The sequence below is a fragment of the Chrysoperla carnea genome, chromosome 5, assembly GCF_905475395.1.
Source record: "Chrysoperla carnea chromosome 5, inChrCarn1.1, whole genome shotgun sequence".
NCBI classification, from domain to species: domain Eukaryota; kingdom Metazoa; phylum Arthropoda; class Insecta; order Neuroptera; family Chrysopidae; genus Chrysoperla; species Chrysoperla carnea.
Genome location: NC_058341.1, coordinates 62,342,972 through 62,354,851, shown reverse-complemented (window position 1 = coordinate 62,354,851; position 11,880 = coordinate 62,342,972).

Genomic DNA, 11,880 nt, shown 5'->3' with positions numbered 1-11,880 from the left:
TTTCATACAAACTAGCATCCCCTATTTCTTCAATCTTTTAGGGGATGATAAAAAAATTCTTTCTTACGTGACACCCAAAGTATGAAATCAATATCTTCTGGAAATTTTAAACTTCTATCATTAGCGATTTAGGCTGGGCGTCGATATATCAGTCGCGACATATCTATTCCCCCTCCAGATTATTTTCCCCATCTAAAATGCTTCTGATTTTAAATAATATACAAAAAGAATCATTTTGAAAAAAAAAATCCTTAAAATCGGAGCTGTTATTGAGGACTTCCTACGAATGGCTATTTTATGTATTCCTTTATCCGGCTTATGCTTTTGAATTTTATAATCGGACAAAATTTTATTCTAAAACATAAAGACATTAAAGCTTTCAGTTTCATTTTTCTTTTAGTTATAGTTAATAAATTTTACTCTAGAATAATTTCAGAAGTTAATAAGTTTCATTCTAGATTACTTTGTGAAAATATGTTAAATGTTTTTGAAGTTTAATAATACAATTGGTATTAAGTAAATATTTGAGTTGACATTCAAATAGTATATTTATTATGCAGGGATTATATTGTTAAAGCTAAAGACTATAATATTATTTATTCTTCCATCTCAGTTCAGTGATGTATTTAATAAATAACTGACTGTACATGGACGTTGGCAAAAGGGGGCATGTAGGGGCAGCTTTGTATCGCTATTCAGCCCCATTTGCATCAGGTGTCGAAAAATTTTGAAAATTTTTCGAAGTATTTGCTAGAAAACTTATTTGGATTTTTTTTCAATAATTTTTCATAAGGCTCGCAAGTTGAAGCTACCTACAAATTTTCATCCTTCCATCTTTTATAATTTTGAAGAAAATGGACACCAAAGTTTTGCCCTAATTTGAGCCCGCACGAGAAAACAATGATGTTTTCAAAATATTTTTTTTGAACAAAAGTTGTTTATTTTGGTATGAGGAACATTTTTACCTTTAAACTTTTGTTCGATCTCTAACGGTTTAGCATAAGCAAAACAAAAATTTTAGCATTTCTGAAATTTTCCAAGCATCTCAAAAAATATTATAGACATACGGAACTGTAGATCAGCTTAAATTGTTTCAAATTTAATATACTTTCAAAATGATATGGCAACTAATGTCAAAAGCTCACAGTTTTTGAATTGCACTGCAAAAACTGAAAAAAGTTCGAAAATATTTCGGTTTTTCGTGTATAATGCAGGAAGCACAACTTTTTTTTGCTTGCACTACTCGATTTTTAAGCCCTGAGAAATTTTTCAAACAAAATCTCATGAAATTTTCTAGAAATCTCAAACAAAAAGTTTATAATTGTGATCTAAATGATGATGAAAATCTTTTAAACAAAACATCACAGAAGCAGTCAATGAGATAAATGATGTACATACATAAACCATAAAGTTACAAACATAAATCAAATACTGCATAAAGGTTTAAATAATTTAGGGTTGAAAAATGTGTTAATTGATTTAATGTTAATGTTAATTGATTTAATGTTATTATGGTAGGGTGATAACATGTTAATTGATATAATGTTATTTTCTTTGTTGCAGTACGCCATTTGAATTTGGTGCAGTCCGCCACCAAATTAGCAACGAGTATCATACACAATATGAGAATAAGAGTAATTACGATTGGCTAATGCATACTGATGATGACTCCTTGGTAGTCGAAATACGTATTTATAAAATAAAAAAAACTGATCTAGGAAATTGGGGCAAAAAAAACGAAATTTATGTTTTATAGTCATTACAACTTTTGTTCAAATAAAAAATGATTTTTTAATTAAAATACACGGACGGCTCTTGATATTTTTTATAGAGTCATAATTGTTAATTCCGAACTACTTTTCTAAGTGATTCCAAATACTGATTCCAAATTTTTGGCTACTCTATACAATACTAGCTGTTACCCGCCCGCTTTGCTGGGCAACATCCCCACTTGCACCCCTCCCTCCACATTTCCTTGCGTTGGATAACAGTTTTGTAATGTACACGTCATGCTCTTTTATTTGATACCCCACTTAGGTATATTTGTAAATATTCGATATTTCCTTCCCACTTTCTCGCTACACCTTTCTACCCTCCGAAGGTTAAAAAAATTTCTAAATGTAATTTAAAACATTCTGACCAAGTTTTGAACTATTAAAAGCCATAATTGAAAAATATGAATTTTTTATTCATGAACACCCCCGCAACCCCCCTTGTGGGTGGAATTTCGTAACTAGATGACCTCTACTTGGCAAAAGGAATATTCCTGCCAAATTTCAAGTCTCTAGGTCTTATAGTTCCAGAGATATCGTGATGAGTGACTATCTATCTATCTATCTATCTATATCTATAGAAAGTCTCCTATATATTTATAGATTTAAAAATTTTAAATATGCCTACATACTTTTCAGAATAAGCAAAATTTTTGATAAAGATTTTCTTAAAATGCAAAATAAGAAAATTTATAAGTATAGTTACCTCTATCCGTGGACACACTATACATCTAAGATGCAGTTTAATCAAGATTAATAAAAGCTGATCAATAGTTATAATCAAATCAACAGTAGGTGAAACGAAGGTCACCGAGTCAGCTAGTATAATATATAATAAAAGTAATCAATTATAGGCGCCCGAATTCGGTTGTTTCATGTCGTCGGCATAATTATTATTATAATAATAAGCTTTATTGATATAAATTAATAAAATTTGAATCAAACAAAGTTCAAACTTAAATAACAAATCCTGACAAAAAGTTAAAGAAAAAAAAAGAAAAAATTAAGAAAGCAATAATACTAGTAATAATAACAGAAATAATAATATAATAATCGTATAACTAAAAAGTTAGAAAAAATACAAAGATGCAGAGTAAACAGTTTACACAAGAAAATTTTTTCTTTTTTCCAAAAACCCACTTATAAATTTACAAACTTTCACACACATAGACGGATCTCTCACATTTAAAATATTGTCAACTGTATCACCCAATACACGTATAATATGGTCTCGCATTACTAAGTCAACTCCCGCACAGTCTAAGAGAAGATGATGACCTGACTCGCACCCATTGCACAAAACACACACACGTTCTCCATCTCTCTTCGCCTTGTTTTCCCAAGCAAATCTTCCGAGTCTAAAATTTGTTAATACTCTTCTCAAACTCCTATCATCTAACATTTTTAAATATGGGGCTCCATTATCAAATTTTCCTATTATATTAAAGGTTTGTAGAGACCTTTTGCTTGCAACACTTTTCAGCATATTATCTCTATAAAAATCTTCCACACGAGCTTTTACGCGTTTTTTCCATTGGATATAATCCACATTGCTCCCAACGTGAAGTATGCCTTCATCCACTAACTTTCTAGCACAGTCATTCATTTGTATGTAATTAATACAATTTTTAGCGCTTTCTTTTTGTATCAGCCTACCTTCATTGTTCAAAACTCTAAACATGTAAGAGAGAGATTGCAGAGTTGAATATGCTTCCAGCGGAAATTCACCAATTTCTAGCAATACTGCATCGCTCGGCGTACACTTAGCTACGCCCAGAATTTCTTTATAGATTAAGTTTAAGAATTTTGTTAATTCCACAGAATGCTCTAAACCCCATACTTGGCAAGCAAATGTGAGTAATGGAATTATCAAAGCTTTAACCATTTGGATTATTACCTTAAAAGGAAATTCATTGTATCCATACATTTGTTTACGAATGGACATCCACACACTCCTTGCTTTAACTATCATATTTTCATGGTGTGTCTTCCACTGCCCATTATAGTTGATGTATGTTCCCAAATATTTAAATACTTTCACATTCTCAATAATTTTTCCACTAATAGACCACTGCTCCTTCACACTATGCTTAGAGCCTTTACTAATTATAAGCATTTTTGTTTTTTCTGTATTTAAATTTAAATGCCATCGATTGCAATACTCATTTACATTAGCCAAAGCTCTTCTCATTCCTCCTATACTTTGTGAAAGCAGAACCACGTCATCTGCATACATCAGTAGTTTTATCTCATGAGATCCAAAGCAAGGTCCAACAGTGTCCAAAGAATTCAAATACTTGGGCAGATCATTTATAAATAGAATGAAAAGAAGAGCGGATAATTGGCATCCTTGACGAACACCTCTATCACTACTAAAGGTCTCAGTTACTGCATTACTATCGTATTTAATGCACCATGATGCATTAACGTAAATCGACTTAACTGCTTCAATTAAATCGTTTGGTATGCCCATATTATATAATTTTTCCCAAAGCATGTCTCTGTTTACCAAGTCGAAAGCCTTGGTAAAATCAAGAAAACAACAATAGAGTTTACTCCGTTTCATACGGATGCTTCTGTCAATAAGGCCTTTAAGGACAATAATATTGTCCTGCACTCCATATCCTTTCCTAAAACCAGATTGATATTCAGATATAATACTGTTATCTTCAACCCATTTCGTGATTTTGTTCGCAAGCATTCCCGTGTATACTTTACTTATGTTAGGCAACAGAGACAGGCCCCTATAATTATTAGCATCCTTTTTGTTCCCCTTTCCTTTATAGAGGTTACATATGACACCTGTCGACCATGCTGACGGAAAATATGTATTTTGCCCCATTTTTTGAAAGAGTCCCGTTAACACACTTACAAAGCTATGATGAGTGGGCATAATTATTAATTTGAATAGCTCTTAAAATTAACTTCACAGGATTGAGATACTATAATAATACTCATTCAAAGTAACTATAGTTTATGGTGATTGTAAACGTACAAAATTATTAAAAAAATTTGGTTTATTGCACTGTACATACATATAAACTAAATACATGTTCTGTAGTCAAATAATGTGTTATTTTTAGCTCTACAATACCACGCAACTACAAACATATAATATATTGTATGCAAGTGCTGCTTATAAATTTGATAATATAGATATCTCTCTTCAATCATCAATACTCACTTCAACTATAATCGTTTCTGTTCATCAAATAATGGATCTTCGAATTTTAATAATTAAATTAAAATTTTGTTTTATATGATCGACAGCCTTAAATTATTATAAACTACAAGATTGTCTAAATATTTTAGATAGTTTTTTATCACACTCTCTAGATTTTTTGATATAGAAATATCCAATTGAAAAGGATAACGTATATGATGCTATCATTTTTCCAGCCAACTTTGAAAGATAAAATAATAATGAAAAGCCCGATGACCTAGGAATTTTTTGTGATTTTTAGAAACTTTGTGAATCAAAAAAATGCCTTTATAAAATTTTATTAAAATCCCTAGTATTATTCAATCCTTGCATATCTCCGTAAAGAATAAAAATGGAAATGCCTTTTAGTAAGAGGGGACAGCTATATTTACATGTAGGAGTTATTTTTTAAAAATATGTTTTTACTGTCATGAAATACATTTATAGTACGTGGTAACTCAAAATACAGTACCAATTGTAACATGAAAAAAAAATTTGTGGGCATACTTTAATAAGGTACGGTCAAGCTACCCAAAACATAGATAAAACCTCTCTATGAGGAGTGAAAATTTGAACAGGCTATTATTTAGCCTAAGACTCACTATGCAGAGGGTATGAGAATAGGTTTAACGTATTTATTGAGTATAAAGCAAAATTTTCTATAATTTATGTTATTTTAAATCACAAATTATTTTTAACTATATGATTTTTTAACTCACGGATTAAAGTTAGTATGGTGGTATTTGAATATCGAAGGTAAAGAAGGTTTATTTTCCAAGTCGCTGAAAAGGTTTTTAAAACAAAAGAGACGCCTAAAACAACAGTTGAATTTTTGTTTGTTAATAAGCATTTATAACTATTTAGGGGAGCCCAAGAGGGGATTTGTGTAGTAACTCGAGCCCCCCATAAATAGGGCTAATATTTGGTGGAGTTACTAAAGAAGGTCCAAAGAACCCCCCATATCTTAATCTGACGCGCTCGAGTTACTACACAAATCCCCTCTTGGGCTCCCCTACTATTAGCGGAACCACTTTTCAGTTTTGAAGACAGCTTGGAACAATAGGATTTACAGCCTATTCTTCCGATTTTAGTTGGAAGTCAATACCGAAAGCAGTTCTCAGTACCCGTTTACGGAGTTCTTTACCTACCAAAGACATTATATTAAGATTAGCATTTCTGTATGTTTTTTGGGGTGCTAAATCAAAATTTCAACCTTGCAGGAGCTTGGTTTCTCAACGAAAACGTAGAAAACCTCGCATGCGAATATTGTACTTTTTTGTTTTGCGTTTATATCTTAAAAATTGTATGCTTTTGGCGTCCGATATTCGAAATCGAAATTTTCAACATATATTACGTTTCAATGCCAGGAAAAGGTATTAACAGCAGACGAAGTTTGTATGTGTGTGTGTGTACGTACGTTCGTGATAATTTTTTTTCTGATCGATATCGTGCGAATAAAATTGATATTGACTTCGTTTAGGGGCTAATCGAAGTATCTTAATGGCAACATTTGAGACGTCTAGTAAAGTGAAAAATTTATTTCTTTTATAGGACAATAATATAAAATTCTTTTTTTTTTTAAATTTTTCAAACTATAACATAAAAAACGTAAAATAAATAACATGTAATATTTTCATAAAATTTCATGATTTTAAACCGATGTAAACAATATTTGGCCTATTGCATGACACTTAAATTAAATGTTTCGACCTTGAGCTTGAAAATAAGATGCCATAGAGTTTCTTATTTCCATTAGAATCCGAAATATAAGCGAAAATGTCTAAAAAAACCGAAATTTTTCCCGGTTTTCCCCCGAATTTTTTTAATAACTTTTATTATAATTAAGTATTTTTGAAAAATTCTTTCAAAGGGTTACTTTTAGAATAATATTATCCGTTTTTGTAGTGTAAACTGCAAAAACCATACATTACCTAGCAAGATTGGTAGCGTTATAAACAATAAAATTGTTTATAACAAATTACTCAATAATATTTCGAAAAAACGACATTGGTTTTCAGATTCATCGGAAAAAAATACATCGAAAACCATAAGTCGTTTTTGTGAACCTCAATCGGCCATGAAAAGCAACGGAGCGGACCTATTAACGCAGACCGTTTCAAATATGTTTAGTTAGTGTTAAATAATAATTACAATCAATTTAAATTTAAATTTGATGTGGAACTGACTGTTATATAATTGATTACTGTCCTTTGTGAATACAAACATTTATATAACTATTATTATAATGTGGATTATTTATTTACAACTAGCGTTTTAGACATTATTATAAACTATACTGCTATAATACATTTAGATATTATGTTTATGCTTTGTATAATAATTTTCTTTATAAATATGAACAAGATGGCCTGATATAGACGAACAAACGAAGGAATAAAATTCGAAAAATTTGAGCAGTAAGTCGGATTTGAATGCGGCATTCGATTCGTTAGAGCGTCAGGAAATTTTGTGATCTAATTTGATTTATAAGAAATTAAAAATTTTAAAAACCTGAGTGATTGATATCTGCGATGAATACTATATAGAATTGCGTAAGCTAAGGTATGCGTCATAACTCGTACGCGTCAAAGCTCAAATATACAGAGATTCAGTTGAAGATTATAGGTCGGCTTTTCAATCATCGTAATGTTTTCTCAAATTTTGCTTGTCTCTTTCTCAACAAAAAAATTTCTTGTAAGCTCTTACTCGACTTTTTGAACTAGAATATTGACTATAAAGATGCCACAGCGACTCCCGTGACATCTGGATCGACGAAGTTCAACTTTAGTGAAAACGCATTGCCGGACGTGGTACAAAAAATTCATTTGAAACACGATATTTGCAACAAACGTGTTCTTCCGTATGTCTAGCAAATGCGTCGGATTTTGGCAGTTTTACTTGTGACAACAGCAACGAATGAACGCTGCTTTTGAACTTTGCGTCCTCTCAAAACATATCTTAGATCATTTCTAGCCCTCATTCAATTTACATCGCGGTGTAGAGGTCCATGCACATGTTTTTTTCCCTCAGCTCGCAGAATTAACTTAAATAGTGACTGAACTATTTTGACCTAATTAAATGTTTTCTTTCTCGAAAAAAGGATTTCTTGTTTTTATTGACTTTGAACACCTCCTTTGGATAATTCCTGCGTACGGGCCTGCCTAGTGCCCAGGGTTAAAGGTATCAACTCAACTGAATCGTAATTCAAACAATACAAAGTTATCAAAATATAAACTAAGAAATGTTCAAAATATCAAAAATAAAATAGATAAAAAAATCTGTAACGTAGCAAGCAAAACAAAAATTGCGCAGGCTGCAAGTGTTTGAAGAGAGGGTTTCAAAGATAACAAAGAGAAAAGGATAACTTTTACTGAATCTGAATGCATAGAGGAGGAGAGCGAAAAAGAAGATAACTTCAGCGTCTAAGACTAATTTTTAATAATATTACTCCTTAAACGTGGTTTTGAAATTTTTGTCAAAATAAACTGTACAAAACAAATAAATTTTAATTTTTTGAAACATACTAATCGATGTATTGTTTTAATGTGCACCTTTCTTATAATATGGAAATTCATAATTAAGAAGCATGTACAAAGTTATGATAAAAATCACGTAATAATAACATAAATTCACGGGGACAACGAAGATATCATTCACTCTGGTTGCGACCCCAAAAACCCCCGAGTAACGAATTTGGACCGATTATAAAACGAATTGCTTGAAAACTCCAGGAGACGGCGGAAAAATGTTTACCCTTGGCACCAGATGCGTCTGAGACCAATTCTAGTCACGATATTCGTGTTCAGCGACTTCAAAAACTCCCGAGTAACGAGTTTGGACTGATTATATGACGAATATCTCGAAACTGTGGGAGGCGGCGGGGATACCGTTCATCTTGGGCACCAGGTATGTACATCTGAGACCAATAGGGTATTCCACTATTTTTGAAAAAGTACTTCAAAATATTGATTTTGTTAATAAAAAGCCACCGAAAATTTATTTCGAAAAAATACACACTCTGTCTAGCCAAAAACTTAAATTAAATTTTAAACCTTTTTTAAACTGTCAAAAACGCGGGCATCCAATTTGATGACGTAATATGGGTATTGGGTATCACTATACGAAATAATACAAATAATTTTGACAGATATATTCATAGACATCTGATTATAATAAAAATATAAATACTTATCTATGTATATATTATACCCAACTGTCTACACTGAACTAACTGATGGTCTATGACTCATACCGCTATGACATCCCAGCTGGGCTTACCCGCGTTTTAGGTCACGTGATATACAGTTTAAAAGTTTTTCTCTACGATTTGGTGGAAAAAAGAATAAAATCATTTCCGAACCGTCGGTCAACTGTCGAAACTTCAAGAGCGACTAAGAGTTCCGGTTCTAATTCCTCGGAATCTGAAATTGAGCACAAATCTTCAACAAGCAAAACACCTTCATCCAAAAAACGAAAGAAAATTATAAGAAGAAACCGGGTGAATTCAATTCGAGACTTTTTCCATGACAAACCACTTGAAGCATATCAGAAACACGAATCATCTGAACAACTTTTGTCATCTCAGTCAGACTCAAAAAACTCCAAGCGCAATATGATCTCAACAAATTCGACAAACGCAAACTAACTATTCGATTTTGGAATGCAGAAGGTCTACGAAATGTTTTTGATGAAGGCATTGAATTAGATTCGGTGGACATATGGTGTATTTGTGAAACTTGGGCAGTAAGTGAAGAGATTATCTTACCTGAAGCGTTTTCGAAATACAAAATAATTTATTCGGGTGCAGTAAAACAAAAAAGTAAAGGTCGTGCAAGTGGTGGCTTGGCGATTCTGTTAAAGGAATTGTTTTGTTTTGTTATTCTCGATAAAACGGAATGGTGGTTAATTTTGAAGATCTCTCTTACTAAATTTGAATTTGTTTTATGTATTGTATATTTTAAGCCGTCTTCTGATCTCTCTCATGTTTTAAATTTGTTTCAAACATCGATTGATAATATTTGCAGTACGTCTCCTGAGCTACCATTTTTCATTGGAGGAGATTTTAACTGCAGACTGGGAAATCTGAACCAAACTTCTTCAGAAATTTGCTCTGGTACTGAACTCCAATCTGAAAGGAAGTCATTGGATGATTTTTGCCTCCCAAGAGGTCGAGAATTAACGCATTTTATGGAAGAAAACGGTTATCTGTTGCTCAACGGTAGAACTATGAGTGACAACCCCGCACAATATACCTTTTGTGGAGCAATGGGTAAAAGTACCATTGATTTAGTTTGGTGTAATATCAACTGCTTATGGCTTGTTAAAGATTTAAAAGTCATTAAAAACGTTTCTTTATCGGATCATTTTCCAATTGAATTAACTTTAAGCCATAATATGAAGGGCTCCGAAAAATCTAATACGCAATCGAAAAGTGTAAAAGTTTTGAAGTGGGACAATGACAAATGTAAAGATTACTCTGAACAAATGTTTTTGTGCTCAAATATCTGTGGTGACTGGGACAGTGCTTCGTGCAATGATTTATACTCAAATCTAATAAGCACCATAAAAAGTGTTAGTGACAATCTGGAAATGACTCATAATATAAAAAATAAAATGACTCTATCTAATCAGCGAAAAACGTGGTATGACTGGGAATGTAAAAGTATGAAAAAAATGGTTAAAAGCAAGCTTAAAGTGTGTGAACATAATAACTTTTCATTAGAAACAGTTAATGAATATACCACTGCGAAATGCAATTACAGGAAACTTCTAAAGGGGAAAAAGAAAAAATACTATGAATCTGTAGCGGAGCAAATTTCAAATGTTAAAGACACTAGGACATTCTGGAAAATCATAAGTCAATTTAGGAATAGTCGGTCGTCTGTTAACCATGTTTCTTTGTTAGAATGGGAAAATTTTTTCTCATCTGTAGTGGGAAACTTTTGCCAACCCCTTGAATGCACATTTATTGGTGTTTTGCATCCCTTTCTGGATGTGGATATCTCTTTTGATGAAATTGCGGTTTGCCTAAGAAAATGCAAGGATAAAAAAGCATCTGGTTTTGACGGTATACCATACGAATTTTTAAAACATTTACCTGACAACTGGATATTATACCTAAACATGTTTTTTAACCGAATTCTTACATTTGAGAAAGTGCCATCGGACTGGTCGAAAATCATGATAACAATGTTGCATAAAAAAGGAGATCGAAAAAATCCCGAGAATTACCGTGGTATTGCTCTATGTAATACTACGCTGAAGCTGTTCACTAGTATTATTCTTAATCGCCTGACGACATTTGCTGACAGCTGCAACATTTTAATAGAGGGTCAGTCAGGTTTTAGGAAGGGGCGAAGCTGTGTAGATAACATATTCACCCTCAGCACTGTAATACACTTACACCTCCGGTTACCCGGCAGGCGTATCTATGCAGTATTTGTGGACTTCAAACGTGCATTTGACTCCTTGAACCATTTTTTGCTTTGGAATAAATTATATATGTGTGGCATCAGTGCGAAAATCATCCGTATACTAAAAAGTCTCTACGATAACGCTACATTTAAAATAAAAATAGATGGAAACACGAGCAAAGAATTCAACGTAACAGAAGGCGTTTTACAGGGAGAATCATTAAGCCCGTTGCTTTTTTCATTGTTTATTAACGATATTGAGGACTATTTTCGAACAAATGGTGTTACGGGTGTCAATATTGATGGAACACATGATCTTTTGATGTTAATGTACGCGGATGATTTGGTTATTTAGGGAGATACCTATGCTGATATTAATAAAAAGCTAGAACTATTACATCAGTATTCCCAAATTAACCAACTAATAGTGAATCTGCAGAAAACAAAAATAGTTATCTTTCGCAGAGGGGGGAAGCTTAAACGGCATGATTTA